Below are 14339 nucleotides of genomic sequence, written 5' to 3' on the forward strand. Positions count from 1 at the left end.
AAGACAAATAAATTAGAGTATGGAAAAAATCAAGGGTAACATCCAATCCAGAATGCTCTCCCTACAATATCACAGGAAAGGACTCTTTAATCCATTATTTTAGTCAGAAAACTTGAATAAAGATAACTGAATTTGACCTAATAATAAGACAATAAACTATGTGAATATTGCAGATAAAGCCTTGTGGAATATAAAGCCTTGATGTAATGGCAACTGCTCAACTCATACCTTTGAAGTGAGTAAGAGCAGTGCTAGCTGTTTGACTGAAATGTTGCAGGCAAATGTAAACTACAAACAACAGTTCCAAGAAAGTTGGAATAACAGAATAAGCTTTGTTCTTCTATATCCTGAAAAGAAATACCATTATAAGGTTATCAATAATTTTTGTTATGAGAAAGAGACAAAGAACAAATACAGCTCCTAATGTTGTTGTCTGTGTCAAAAAGAAGTACTTTTATCTTCATGAAAGAAATAGAAAAACAAAAGTGAACATTCAAAATTCCAGCATTCTTGTCCTTTTACAATCTGACACGAGCAATGTAATTTGAAGGCCATCAGAAGCAAAAGGTCTAGCACGCTCCACAGCACTTCTGCTTCTAGAATTCACAGTCAGTCCTGGCAAGGTGATGTGTCTATTGTGTTTTACAGTCTGTTCTCCTGCAATGCCACCATTTTTTGCCATTAACGTCTGAAACCAAGTGCATTGATACAGCTGCCATCAGAATAAAAAGCGAACCGCTGTTTTGAGTTACCGTGCACTAAAATAAAATAAAAAAATGCTTCTAGACATCGCCACAAAGCAGCATGTCAGGGATTTGAGATTTCTTAAAGAAGCACTTAAAATCATGAACTCAGATACCATACAGAAACTACAAATACATATTTTTAAGATAGCAAGTACAGTACCCAGGCACTTCACTGTTTTTTGTGCTCTGAGACCTTATTCCCATCAGCAAAAAAGCCAGTACAGAGGTACAGCATGTAGTATGTTCAGGAAAGGTACACATATCAGCATACCTTCCTTGTGTCGCTGGAAATGGTCTGGGTACACCAGTGGAACCATGTAAACTTTAATCTACACAGAAGGATTCACCCTTGCAGGCCGTTTTTCACAAGCTTTCTGAAGGTGACATTTCATCTCATGAATTTTCATCAGAAAATACATTTCACTTCGCACAGGTGAAAACTATTGTCTTAAATATATGCGGCAAATATTCTTATCTGAAATTTGTAAACATTTATCAAGTGAAGGAACAGAAATAAAGCTGTGTACTCTGTTGCATCAGTTGCAATTAAGAGCTGCAACTCAAACATCAAATATGTAGCCCTTGTGAAGGCTGCATACTTGTGGGGAAGTCTATGTAAATAAGGCATGAAATTCAGGAAAAAAAATTAAAGAAAAAAAAGGAAAAAAATACACCACAATGATCATATCTATTAATATAGATGTAACAGAGAAAGTTATTAGCTGGACACAAACAGGATGGCTAGTCCCACACTACTGAACTAATTAGTGATATATGTCTTTGGCCAGTGTCAGAGACCTGTTGCCATATCCTTATCATTAAGCTCTCTTAGACACGACAGTCCTGTGCATATGTATCACACTGCATTTTTCAGGAGAACAGTAGGAGGCAAGGATAAAGCTGTGCCCCAGACATTTTTATCATTAGTGCAGGTTATGGCTTTCCAGTGCTTGTTTTTATTCCTTAGCAATATATAGTTTGTTGTTATAGAAATTATGTGAAAAGGTAAATATGTAAATATGTTGGATGTTAATTATTGCAAATGCTGCTTAATGACAGTCAGTGATATATTTCATTGTAATCTTCAGTTCAAACCCATTTTATTTTAAGAAGTGGTCAATTCCTACTTTCAAAAATGACCCTAAGACACTGGAGAACTTAGGTCTTACTAACTTCAGTGTGCCTACATATATTTTTATTCAGAAATGGGGTTCTCTTGAATTTTTTTACTTGTTGTATTTGGAAACTCACTTACTAGGCATCTCACTGTGCTAGGTACATGACAAGCTTCATATGGAGATCACAGTCCCTGAATCAGTCATTTATAATCCAAAAATTAAATGGTATAACTGAAGGCTTAAAAAACAGAGAGAGAGGAAAATAATAATAATTAAAAAAACCAGAAAAAGACAGAACAAAAAAACCTAGTCTGGACATTGCACAGCAGAAACCAACTATATAAGAGCTATATCACTGAATCTAAGCAAAGCACAGAGCTGAGAGACAAAGAAACTAGCAAGACATGTTTTTAAAGAGAAAAATTTCTATGTGTTCTATAAAAAATATCTCTTCCTAATTAATTTGTAGAAATGTACAGTTAGATGCTGGAGTACACAGAATGTGAAAAAGAACTAGCACTTTCCAAAAGTAGTGAGAAATTCTCTTCTAACAAACTTCCTTGCTTTTCTCCTTACATCTTCTTTCTATAGGCATGTCCTCTCTGAAAAAAATTTACATTCTTTCAGAATATATTCACTTGAGTGTCAGCAGCAAGACACAGTGAAAAAAAATTATCTGTTTGTCTGCTTTTTTCTTCCACCTATCATGAAAAAGACAAAACCATGTCAAAGAAGCAGGAAAAAGGAACATATTTTATCACCTTAATATACAATAATACTCACTTCCTCTATGATAGTTGCTTATTTATATAATTTTTAGATTTTCTTCTCCTTTAATAGCAAGACAGATTGTAATATGGAAAGATGACCCCTTTTCAGATAAATCTATTCAATCTTCATTGTTAATCTATTTTCTTTCCCTTTTCATAGCAATCTGCAATTTCTCTCTCCATTTCATTCATATTGGCTGGAAATTTCAAGTGCATAGCCTTTTCCTTTCAGTAATTCTTTCAAAAATTATTTCCTATTAGCAGAGCTAGTAATTTTCTCCATTGCCGTGACTCACAAGTTGTTTTTCCAAATATAAGGAGTTTTGATTGTAAATTTGGTGAATGACATAATGAAATTACCTTTTAATATTATTATTTTTTTCTTTTCATTTTACTTTAGGAAACAAGGAATGTTTTGCAGTTTAAGGCATAAATAAGTGATACAGCTATTTAAAAAAGCATGCTTTAGAGATTTCACATGACCAGCATCATCACACAAAATTGTACTATTGCAATACTGTCATGTGGAGTTGTCTGTAATGTAGGTGAGCGATTTTAACAGCTAATGCAATGGATCAGAATATTTCTTCCAGGATGAACAATGATGAAAATTGTTTGGGTCAGACAGTCTCAAAGAATAATTCATATTCTTCCTAAAATCTACAAGGACTGAAGAGAGTGGATACGTAAAACCTGCTTCTCAGTGTTTCCCAGTTTAATTCTGAATATATTTTTGCAAATAAGTCTATAGGTTTTGGTTAAAAAGAATTCTTTTGTATTTGCTTACAATTTTTGCTTATAAGATCATAAACTAGAACCTGTGCTCTCAGTATAAATGAGTTTATTTTTTTGCAACTAAATACAGCATATAATAAAAGGTGAAGTATCTTACTAAAACAATAGGTTTATCAAAATAATTAGGTGTATAGCACCAATGTATTGGATTTTAATAACATCTCAAGGGTTACTTGATTAATTTTTCAATCATCAAAGGTGAATTTTCAAAGATTTAGCAAACATAGGATATGCTTTTCACAGTAACAATTCCTTCTCCCTCTTCCTCAAATGGACAGTTTTGCTTAAGAAAACGAGAACTTTACAAGTCAGAAGTGTAACTGTGTTCTCTCAGTGGTAATGAAAATGAGCAGATGGAGAATCAGTTCAGACTGTGAGTTAACGCAGCCTCTTCAGTCTGTCAGAAGAACTGTAAATCCTATACAGAAGATTTGCTCCCAAATGAAATGGATTTTGGTTATGCTTCTGCCCTAGATGGGTACTGTGAAGATGTCCATGAACTTTCTATTATTCAATGGAAAATACACAGAAAGATGGAGACTCAGCACCTTGCCAACTCTGTGGCATTTCACTGCCCCACTTTTGCTGGAGAGAAAATAGTTATTTTGTACTGATTTTTGTCAAAGTGCAAGTAGCTTTTTAGTGGTAGTAATATACCACCATTTCTGGTATTCATTTGACTGTGGAATACAAACAGTCAGAAAACATCCTACATATCTACATCTGGTTCATGAAATGATGATTTTGAGAGAGACATTGAGTGAGTGTGGTGTTAAAAAAATCCCAGTTTGCTATGATACCAGAATAGGTAAATGGTAGTGGCTCATATTGGTAAGAATTTTTTGAAAAAAATCAAAGCAACAAAACCTTTTATGCTTAAAATACATAATTTTGAAAAAAATGAGAAAGATACAGGATTCTTTTTCTAGGTATTGTTTTTTCCCCTTTCTTTAACTTTTGAGAAAATCACCACTTTAATTAAAGGAGTCTTGTTAATATCATACTCCTAGTCATGAATGCTTCCATTTAGGTTGAAATTCATTTAGCAAAACTATTTTGATCCATATGGAATTGGCTTAATTAAGACAGACTAATATTTTGGACCAAACTAATTAATAGCTTAGGAATGGATTCAGCTTTAAGATTTTTAGTAGTCTCCTAAAAATACTGTGTCTCAGAGGGAGACAGGTGCTCATCATTGACATGCAAGACTAATACGTTCAACCTGAAAATGAACCTGAGTAGTTCCAGCTGAGCTTTGCCACTGCAAAGATTGGTAATCTTCTTGTCACCCAGGTATTTCTAGTGCTTCTTCTTCCATCTGATTAGCTCTCAAATCCTAAAACAAAGTTACAGAAGAACTGTTGTACTCACTGCTGACTGAATTCGTAGTGGAATAGAAAGCAACAAGGAGCAGAGAGGGCTGGAAGCATTGTCCTGTCATCTCCCATGGAACTGCACCACTGCCAACCATCTCCAGAGACTGAAGAGGTGAGGTGGATTCTGCTTCCTCCAGGAGGGAGGGAAAGATGAAAGAGGTAGCAAATAATGTAAATGGGACCTGCATTACTTTCTTTCTTTTACTACTCTTCAGGTTACAAAATCCACCTGGTCTCCTGACTATTACTGATCATTGCTTCTCATATTTTCCTTCTGATTTACTGGTTCACTTCTCCCTTTATTATATTGTATGTATAATCACAGAAACAGCAGATAATGTTTATTTTATACTTTTGCACTTCCAAAGCACGCCCAAGTCAACCGAGGCCCCTGGACAGGATATGGGTTTACAAAAGCTGATGAATCTTGAATTTGCTTACTTGAGTTAAAATCAGCCATGATGCTGTACTATTTGAATTAGTTATTTAGTCCTCTAGCTTGTGACTTCTGAAATTGTTTTCTTTCAAACATAAGAATAGTGCCTGATCTTGCAGCTTCTTATTGTCTTAACACCACGTTCCCTACTGGGAAAACTGCCTTCTCTCTACTGGGAGTTGAAGACCAAATCCTCACTGGATCAAGTCCTTAGCAAGTAATTGTGATGGTATAAATTACCTTTAATGATTGCTAAATATGTATTATCTTACATATGTATATTATATATGTGTTTCTTGACTGTATAGACAGTGAGTATTTAGAAACAAATCAATCCTCAAAACTCACTACAGCATACTGAATACTTCTGTAGCAAATTATTTTGCTCTGAGTAACATATGAATGCTTTATTAGAGTAGCCATATCATACTGATGACTCTTCTGAGGTTTGTGAATTATGCTAACAGTGATCTTTTCTACAAATAAACATAAAATTCATTAATATGTTAACACTGTGGTTAATATAGAGAAGACATTGCTAATACATACAGGTTTTAATTTTTTGCTTTTTTCTGTAATTTTATTTATATTTAGAAGCACAAAAAATCTGCTCATTATTTTTCTCACTGCAGTATATGTTTGTGACGACATGGTTTAGTTTTAGTTCAGACTTCTTCATACAAGCAATGTTTCTGAAAACATTATTCTTATAAGTTAATAAAGAAGTTATTACCTTAATCATATGTAGTTTCTTCTGTGAAATTAAGATGAAAGAAAAAAATTTGAGGAAGCGACAGCTTTTCTATTTTGTGTATTTCCTCAGTCAGAGCTCCTTCTGCTGCATAGCTCCAAATGTAAACTGCTTGAAAAATAGTGGTGTTGTTTTTTTTTCATTTGGACTTAATCATGCCTCTGCTTTCACATTTACTAAGATTAAAAGTACATCTGAATTAACGTCAACTTTAGATATCTATTGTAATGTCAGTAGCTTGCAATCTATTATATTAATGTCAAATATATCTAGTAAGGTAGGAACGTGAATCTAGAAATAGGGATTTTTGGAGATCTGACCCTTTTTTCTTCTTCTCTGTAACTTCCTGCATGACAATAAACAATGCTGGTTCACATTCTCTGAAATATCTAAGTTCCAAATTCCCATTGAAATCAGTTAGTCATATATAGCTAAGTATATTTAAAAGATATCAGCCTCAGTCTCCTGTCTGTAAGACAGGTTATTCAAACAGGAGATATCTTTAGATATCTTAACCTTTGTGTCCTTGCAGCACTGAAGGCCAACAGGGCTGCACAGGTAGAAGTGCTACCAGCTGCTCAAGGGATGTCACCCCTCTCTAAGCACTGCAGAGACACATTTGAAGTGCTGTCTCCATTTCTGCACTCTTCTTTGTAAGAAAGAAATGGACATCCTGGATCAAGTCCAGCAAAGCGCCACAAATACAATCAAGGAATGGGAATCTCTACTGTACGGGGAGAGGCTGACAGAGCTGGGACTGCTTTGCCAGGAGAAGAGAATGCCCAGGGGAGACAGTATCAGTGCACATATATTCCTGTTTGGATGGTGCAAATATGAGCTAGACTCTTCTCAGTGGTAGTCAATGAAAGAACAAGAGGCAATGGGCAAAAAGTAGGATACAGGCAATTTAATTTAAACATCAGAAAAACATTTTACTGTAAGAGGGTCAGACATTGATACAGGTTACCCAGAAAGACAATGAACTGTTCGTTCTTGGAAGTACTTTAAACACAGCCAGACTCAGATCTGATCAAACCACTGTAGCTGACCCTGCCTTAGTTTGGGAGCTGGACTAGATGATTTCCAGAGGTGCCTTTTCTCCTCAACCATTCTGTGATTTTGTCATTCTGTGGTGAAGCTCTTCCTATGTTTCAGTTGAGGAGAAAGGGAATTGAAGAACAAGAAAATTCTCTAAGAGCATACCTCATAAGCAGGTAAGATACACAATTCTCTAAATATGCAATTGAGTTGATCAATATAGAATCATAGAATCATAGAATATGGTGAATTGGAAGGGACTCATTGGGATCATTGAGTCCAACTCCTGGGCCTGAGCAGGTCAGCCCAAAAGTTACACCAGGTTCCTGAGAGTATTGTTGAAACACTTGAACTCAGACAAGCTTGGTGTTGTGACCACTTCCCTGGGGAGCCTGTTCCAGTGCTCAACTACCCTCTAGGTGAAAAACCTTTCCTGATATCCAACCTAAACCTCCCAAAACTCAGCTTCATGTCATTCCCTTGGGTCTTGTCACCAGCCACGAGAGTGAAGAGATCAGTACCTGCCCCTCTGCTTCCCCTCATGAGGATGTTGAAGACCCCGATGAGGTCTCCGCTCAATCTCCTTTTCTCCAGACTGAACAGACCAAGTGACCTCAGCTGCTCCTCACATGGCTTCCCCTCCAGACCCTTCACCATCCTTGTGGTCCTCCTTTGGATGCTCTTTCATAGCTTAATGTCTTTTTATATTGCAGTGCCCAAAACTGCACACAATATCCAAGGTCAGACTGCCCCAATGCAGAGCAGAGCAGGACAAACCCCTCCCTCAACCGGCTGGTGATGCTTTGTCTGATACCCCCCAGGCCATGGTTGGCCCTCCTGGCTGCCAGGGCACTGCTGACTCATATTCACCTTGCTGTTGACCAGGATCCTCAGGTTGCTTTCTGCAGCACTGCTCTCCAGCCTCTTGTTCCCCATACCTGGAAAAGCATGTGAGATCTTGGTGGTTCCTCATGATTCTTTTTTGTTAAAAGATCTAGGGATACCTTTTTGCTCATTCTCATTTCCTCCTAATCTCTCAAAATGTTGTCCTTCATAATTCTGAAGAGGTTATACATATTGTATAAAACTTTCTGTCAAATTAATAAATTGGACTTAGATACAATATAGAAACAGCAGAACACAATCATTGTATGGTTCTATGAACAGGGAATTACACATGCTTCTCTGAGAAAATGCTAGGTCTAGGGCTCTTCAGATTTTTCTAAAATGTTAAATCACATCTGGATGATTACATAAGAATTTGTTAGACTTAGCAGATTAAAAATTACCTCCTTTGAAGTGAGAGAGGTTTGATGTTCATGCAGGGGGAATATAATGATTGACTTAACTTTAGAAGAGTTACTAGGCAGAACTATGTGTCATTATCAGCTCAATTATCATCTCTCCATCATCTGGAAAAAAAAAAAAACATCTCTCAAAATACAAGACTTATTGGTAGAAAATTAGAATATATGTATGCTCAGAAATAAAAAAAAAAAATCAGCACATCATTTCGTATGATGTAGACCAACTGCATCATTTCAGAAAGACTAAGAAAAATTAGAAGGAGTAGAAGGATAAGCAATAAGTTTTTGGTGAGAGATAGCAGAAAGACTAGTGACACTAAGGTCTATTGAAACAATAATATTATTATTATGTAAATATGAAGATGAGTAGAATGCACTGAACCGCTAAAACAGGTGAATGCTATGTTTTTAGGAGATTTGAAATAGAACTTAGGGAACATATGGAGGTCTGGAATTACAACTGCCACTTATGGGAAGCTCACATTTCAAAAAGCAAAGGTATTAGCATGAAGTGTGAAAACAAACAGCAGCAGATATTGGTCTTCAGCATCTTACTTTATGCTTTTGAGACATGAATGCCAAAGGAAACAGGACATTAAAAAGATTTTTACTAAACTAAATTATTACAGATGATTGCTGTGAGTCAGTTATGCCTTTTTTATGACTAAAAAGAATAGAAGAATCCAACAACATGAGACATCATACAGTTTTACATTATATACCACCAAGATGCTCAGGTGAAGAAAATTCAGGTCTTGTAGCAAATATTAAGGTCAATCTGGTTGTAAGGACGTGGCAGCTACTACAGTTTTGTGAACGTGGTTTGATAATATAAATGAAGCATTCAATAGAATATGCTAATTGGCTAAGACAAAAATCTGTGCCAGGCACCATGTTAACAAATAGACAGCATTGCACAGTTTAATTTACTAACATAGATACAGGCATAGGTTCCAGCATCTGTTCTGGTGATAACTAAAGATGTCCTGACTTTGAAGCATTCTGGCCTGTGTTACACATCCCTAGGTACAGTTAGCTCGGAAATACAAGTCTGGCTCTCCTAAAAAATATGTTACCTCTTTTTTTGCTCTAGTATCATGTCATCTCTTTTGTTTTCATCCCACAAAGCCCTCATTCTCAAGAGTCTAAAGTGTCCAATGTGCTGTTGCTTGTTACGGAGTATGTTTATTGGATCCCTTCCTCTGAACTCTTAACAGATCACAGCTCTGAATAAAATAAACTGAATAAAATTTAGATATGTCATCAGATATCTATGTCTGTCTCTATTATCCCAGAGAACTGGTCTTTTTATTCTTTGTTGTCTTCTGCTCCCTGTTCACTACAGAATGTCACTAAAATGATCTTTTATTTTAAAAAATCTTATTTTTAGTGTATCTTGGAGCTTCTGTCTCATTCCCACATTAAACTATACCCTGATTGTCAAGGAGCTGTAGGAAATTGGGTGATCCAAGCTAGTCCAAGATGGGACTGGTGACCAACTACCATTCTCCTTCATCCACATTCAGTCTTGGAAGATGGAGGTGTGGTCAAAACCAATGTTCACAGCTCGCTGTTCATTATCTTTCTCTCACGTTTGTGCAAGGCATTTTGCCTGCTTCTCTCATCTTCATGCTAGACTTCTTCTAGTTTGAATACTTCAACCTAGTGAGGGCTGGCCTTTAGTGAGGTTATTAAACATCTTTGTATGGTAGATTTATTTTTATTGATTTTCAGGCTGTTCAGGTTTTAAAAAAAAACAAACAAGCAAATCAAAAGTCAACCTCCCAGGTCCACCCTGAGAATGCTAATTCTTCATATTTTTAACACTGGAAATTTTAGTTTTAGCAAGTAAAGAAGTCTGAAAGGCCATTTTGGGAGGGAGAGGGGAGGTAAGGGGAATTTAGTTCATTTTTTAAGTTTAAAGAAATGGTTCTTTTTTGTTTGTTTGGTGGTTTGGTTTTGTTTTTCCTTCTAGAGAAAAGCATATTGCCTAGCCTGCTATAAGCAACTCAAATGTTCTTTTTATTTAGAATTTAAAATGTTTCCACACTCTTTAATACTGGGGCAAGATATAATCCAGCAATTGGTAGTGTGCCTTGCAGTACCCCCATGAAACCCTTGACAAGCTAGACTGAATTATCAATGTAGGCATACAGCATCTTAACTTTGCACGGTAACCTGGACCAAAGATGGGCACCAGCAGTCTCACAGAGCTTGCTGCACTGAACTAAAGTGCCACACTAAAGCTGCAGTGAATCCTCCTGCCTCCAGAAGATGGAAATAATCAGTTTCTGAGATATACTGTCCCTTTACTAGTATATCATACAGTAACTGTTACTACAGTCAGTAGTTCAGTTATTCCAGCCAGAATTTCTTCACTTTTGAATGATTACATTTTTAATGTGCTGTGTATTTCTAACTTAGGAAGAGAAAAGCAACAAAAGTTCCAACTTTTTAATTAAAAAAATCCCCAAGAACAGCCCCATTTTTCTTAATCACCCACCATTTATGATAGGTGATATTTATAATTTATTATAGCTTATTATAATTTTTTATGTAATCATAAGTTATATGCCAGGAAAGATTTGCCATGGTCAAACTTGCATGGGCTCAAAAACATAAAAAGAAGGATGTCCAGCTATGACAGGGTCATTCTCTTAATGAAGCAGTAGACTATCCATGTTGACAAAGAGAAAAATTGAAATATCAATTTCTTAATGTTGTTATGTCATAATTAGAAATAACAGGATCTACTATTAATGGACTTCATCAATTAGAGCTCATAGTGCAAAGTATTCTTTCTGCTAGCATCGCAGAAGGTCCAGATTTTCACAGATTTTTGTGAGATCTCATTGTGAAATTTTGGAATGCTTCTAATCTGTAACTTTTGGTGCCTCAAGTATTTTTTCAAATCCAGTCTCTTTTACTTTGGTTTTTCTTACAGAACCACCACATGGGCTTCAAACGTCTCCTGTAAATAAGTACATGGGCAAAGCAAGCTCTAGGCATGACTTTTGAGCTCACAAAGGTGATAATTTAGCTAAGCTATTTGGCACAGTGAGCAAAAGCTACAGCCTAGCAGAGCTTTTAACGGTATAACAAGAAGTATTTTGCACTCCTATTTCCAAGGAGTGAATAACCCTCTAGATTTTTTAACTGAAAGTAGTTTCCTTTTCCTTTGTTCACTTCATAGTTAGTCTGTTTCTTCTAGATTTTGTTTATATTAATAAATTGTACCTGACTCCTTTTTGCCCTACTTAGGCATAGTTGGTAATGTTCCTTTGTTTTTAATGTTAGACATAGATTTTTCTTTTCTCGTCTTATTACTTATCATTCATATTTAATGCAGCACACAGAATTATCTTTTAGACTCTTTTTACCTTTTGATTTCTTATATTTAATGACACACCCAATTGTTTGATATCCTTTTTTTCCCTAGGAACCTGTCACTGCTCTCTATTTAGCTGCTTTGAACTAGCTTTCATCTTTTAGTATTTAAATCATCTAAGTTCTTGTGTATCATACCGCGTTGTTCCTCATTATTTACTCCTTCTGACTATAATGCCATTCTCTTTAAACTAGTGCTACTTTTCTCTTTGTTTCTTGCTCTTTGTTTTTAATTTTCCAAGTCAGATTTACGCTTATTACATGACTCCCACACCTTAGGTATTGTCATTAACCTCAGATGTGAGATTTTATCAAAAGGGCTTTCAGAACCGTGTCTGAAGTGTCTTATCTACAGTAGCTCGTATGTCATCTGCGACTGAGGAGAGTTATTGAATGGCAGAAGGCTCCTCTCCCTGGAAGCTAAGTGCCCAACCCTCCGAGTCCTTTGTTTGAATGTAGGTCTCCAACATGGCAGTCTACAATAGAACCCCTTGACAAAAGGATTGATTTTACATCCAGCACTGGAAGAATGCATATAATTTCCATGTATTACATGGTGTATATACTACATAATTTGAAACATTTTTTTTCTAGCTACATTCAATAGCCTGTTTGAAGCTTGAGCTGTCTATATTGAATGTGATTTCTATTATAAAAAGTGATATCAACTTCTGAGTTAAATTTTCAGCACTGTAAATCATTACCACAGAATTTTACCAGATACCATGAATTGTTTGCCTGCCAATCAAAATCCCAACCTGAAGTGCAATTCCAAATCTGAACTGTGCTTGCAAGTTCATTAGTAGAATATTCATAGAATGAGGAAAAACCTGAAACTTCTACATTAGAAGGGAGGTAAATAATAGTTAGTATGGTTAAAGCATAAAAACTCAAGAAGTAAAAACCAGGAGAACAGGAATATTTGTTCTCCGTGCCCTATGCTTCAGAAATAGGAGACAATTCTTAAATTAGGGGGCAGTAAATACAACTTGGACTTCAAAACTCACTGTCATCACATCTCAGTGGCCACAAAAATGCTGAGAAAAATCCCATACTTCAGTACTTAAGACTATATTGAACAACAGAGACCAAGTCAGGACTTTTTGGAAACAGTGGTCAGAAGGCATTTATTCTACTTTTGTCTACAGCACCTTTCTCTAATCTGTTGCTTGCTATCACCTGAGACTTCATGTATCACTGATAACTTGAATGACACCTTCTGTTGGTGTTCACTGCAAATTGTGTTAATAGGAAATAAATTAAATCCATTAGAACTACTTCTTCATAGCTGACTTTAATACAAAGCAGCTTTGAATCAAGACATAATCAAACTTCTAGCCCTGAGGCTTCACAATCATGTTAGACTGATCAAAGGGAGAAGTTTGTGTAATGTTTAATCTAATCTAATTGAGGACTTCTACTAACACAGGTGGTTTTGCTCTCCTTACTGTTATCCTTCCTTATATGATCCTGCCCTTCTTAATTCTTTGCATCTGTTTGCTTGACTCATCTTTCTGATCTAGCTCATTCTGCAGTTACTTACATGCTATATCTGGTAAGCAGGCACTAGAAAAACTATGAGTAGAAGATCACAGCAGCCCACTTTTGACCTGGATTGTGCTTAGCAAAAGACACACAGCTCAATTTTTCTTTTCATATCTATTTGCATGTTCTCTTTCCATTTTTTGACAACGTGCTGGTTTTGGCTGGTAATTTTCTTCTCAGTGGCTGGTATGAGGCTGTGTTTTGGATTTGTGATGAACTCAGCATTGATAATATAGAGATATTTTTGTTATTGCTGAGCAGGGCTTACACAGAGCCAAGGCCTTTTCTACTTTTCGTACTGCCACGCTGGTGAGGAGACTGGTGGTGCATGGGAAGCTGGGAGGAGACGCAGCCAGGATAGGTGACCCAAACTGACCAAAGGGCTATTCCAGACCATCATGCTCAGTATATAAAACTGGGGGGAAGAAGGAAGGGACTTTTGGAATGATGATGTTTGTCTTCCCAAATAACCGTTAAGTGTGATAGGGCCCAGCTCTCCTGGAGATGGCTGAACACCTGCTTGCCAGGAGGAGCAGTGAATTCATTTGTTGCTTGACTTTGCATTCATGGCTTGTTTATTTTACCCTATTAAACTGTCTTTATCTCAACCCACAAGTTTTGTAGCTTTTAACCTTCCAATTCCCTCCCCGATCCCGCTGAGGTGGGGGACTGAGCAAGTTGTTGCATGGTGCTTGGTTGCTGGCTGGGGTTAAACTATGACAGACATCTAGAGAGGTCATATAGCCCAGCAGTTGTTTGGGGTTTTTAGTATATGTGATTCATACCATAGCTCAAATGCAAGAGAGTAGCAAGCAAGCCCCGGTGAGAAGCTGAAGGTAATTATGGACAGAATTACCCTTTCTAATGGGTGCCTGGTTTAGCTTGATTTAAGATGACTGAGGAGATATCGAAAAAAGCCAAATTCAGGTTCCTCTAATGAGTATATTTCACACAATCTTTCAAAACAAAGTGGAATAGGTCAAATAGAAATCATAGTCTTGTATCGAAAAAGGCTTTCTGTTGTAGAGAGTTCAATACTAGCTCTATTCCTGATCAGAGAGTCTTAG

Source organism: Pipra filicauda, unplaced genomic scaffold, assembly GCF_003945595.2.
Source record: "Pipra filicauda isolate LSUMZ 115617 unplaced genomic scaffold, ASM394559v2 scaffold223_size1779592_pilon, whole genome shotgun sequence".
NCBI lineage: Eukaryota > Metazoa > Chordata > Aves > Passeriformes > Pipridae > Pipra > Pipra filicauda.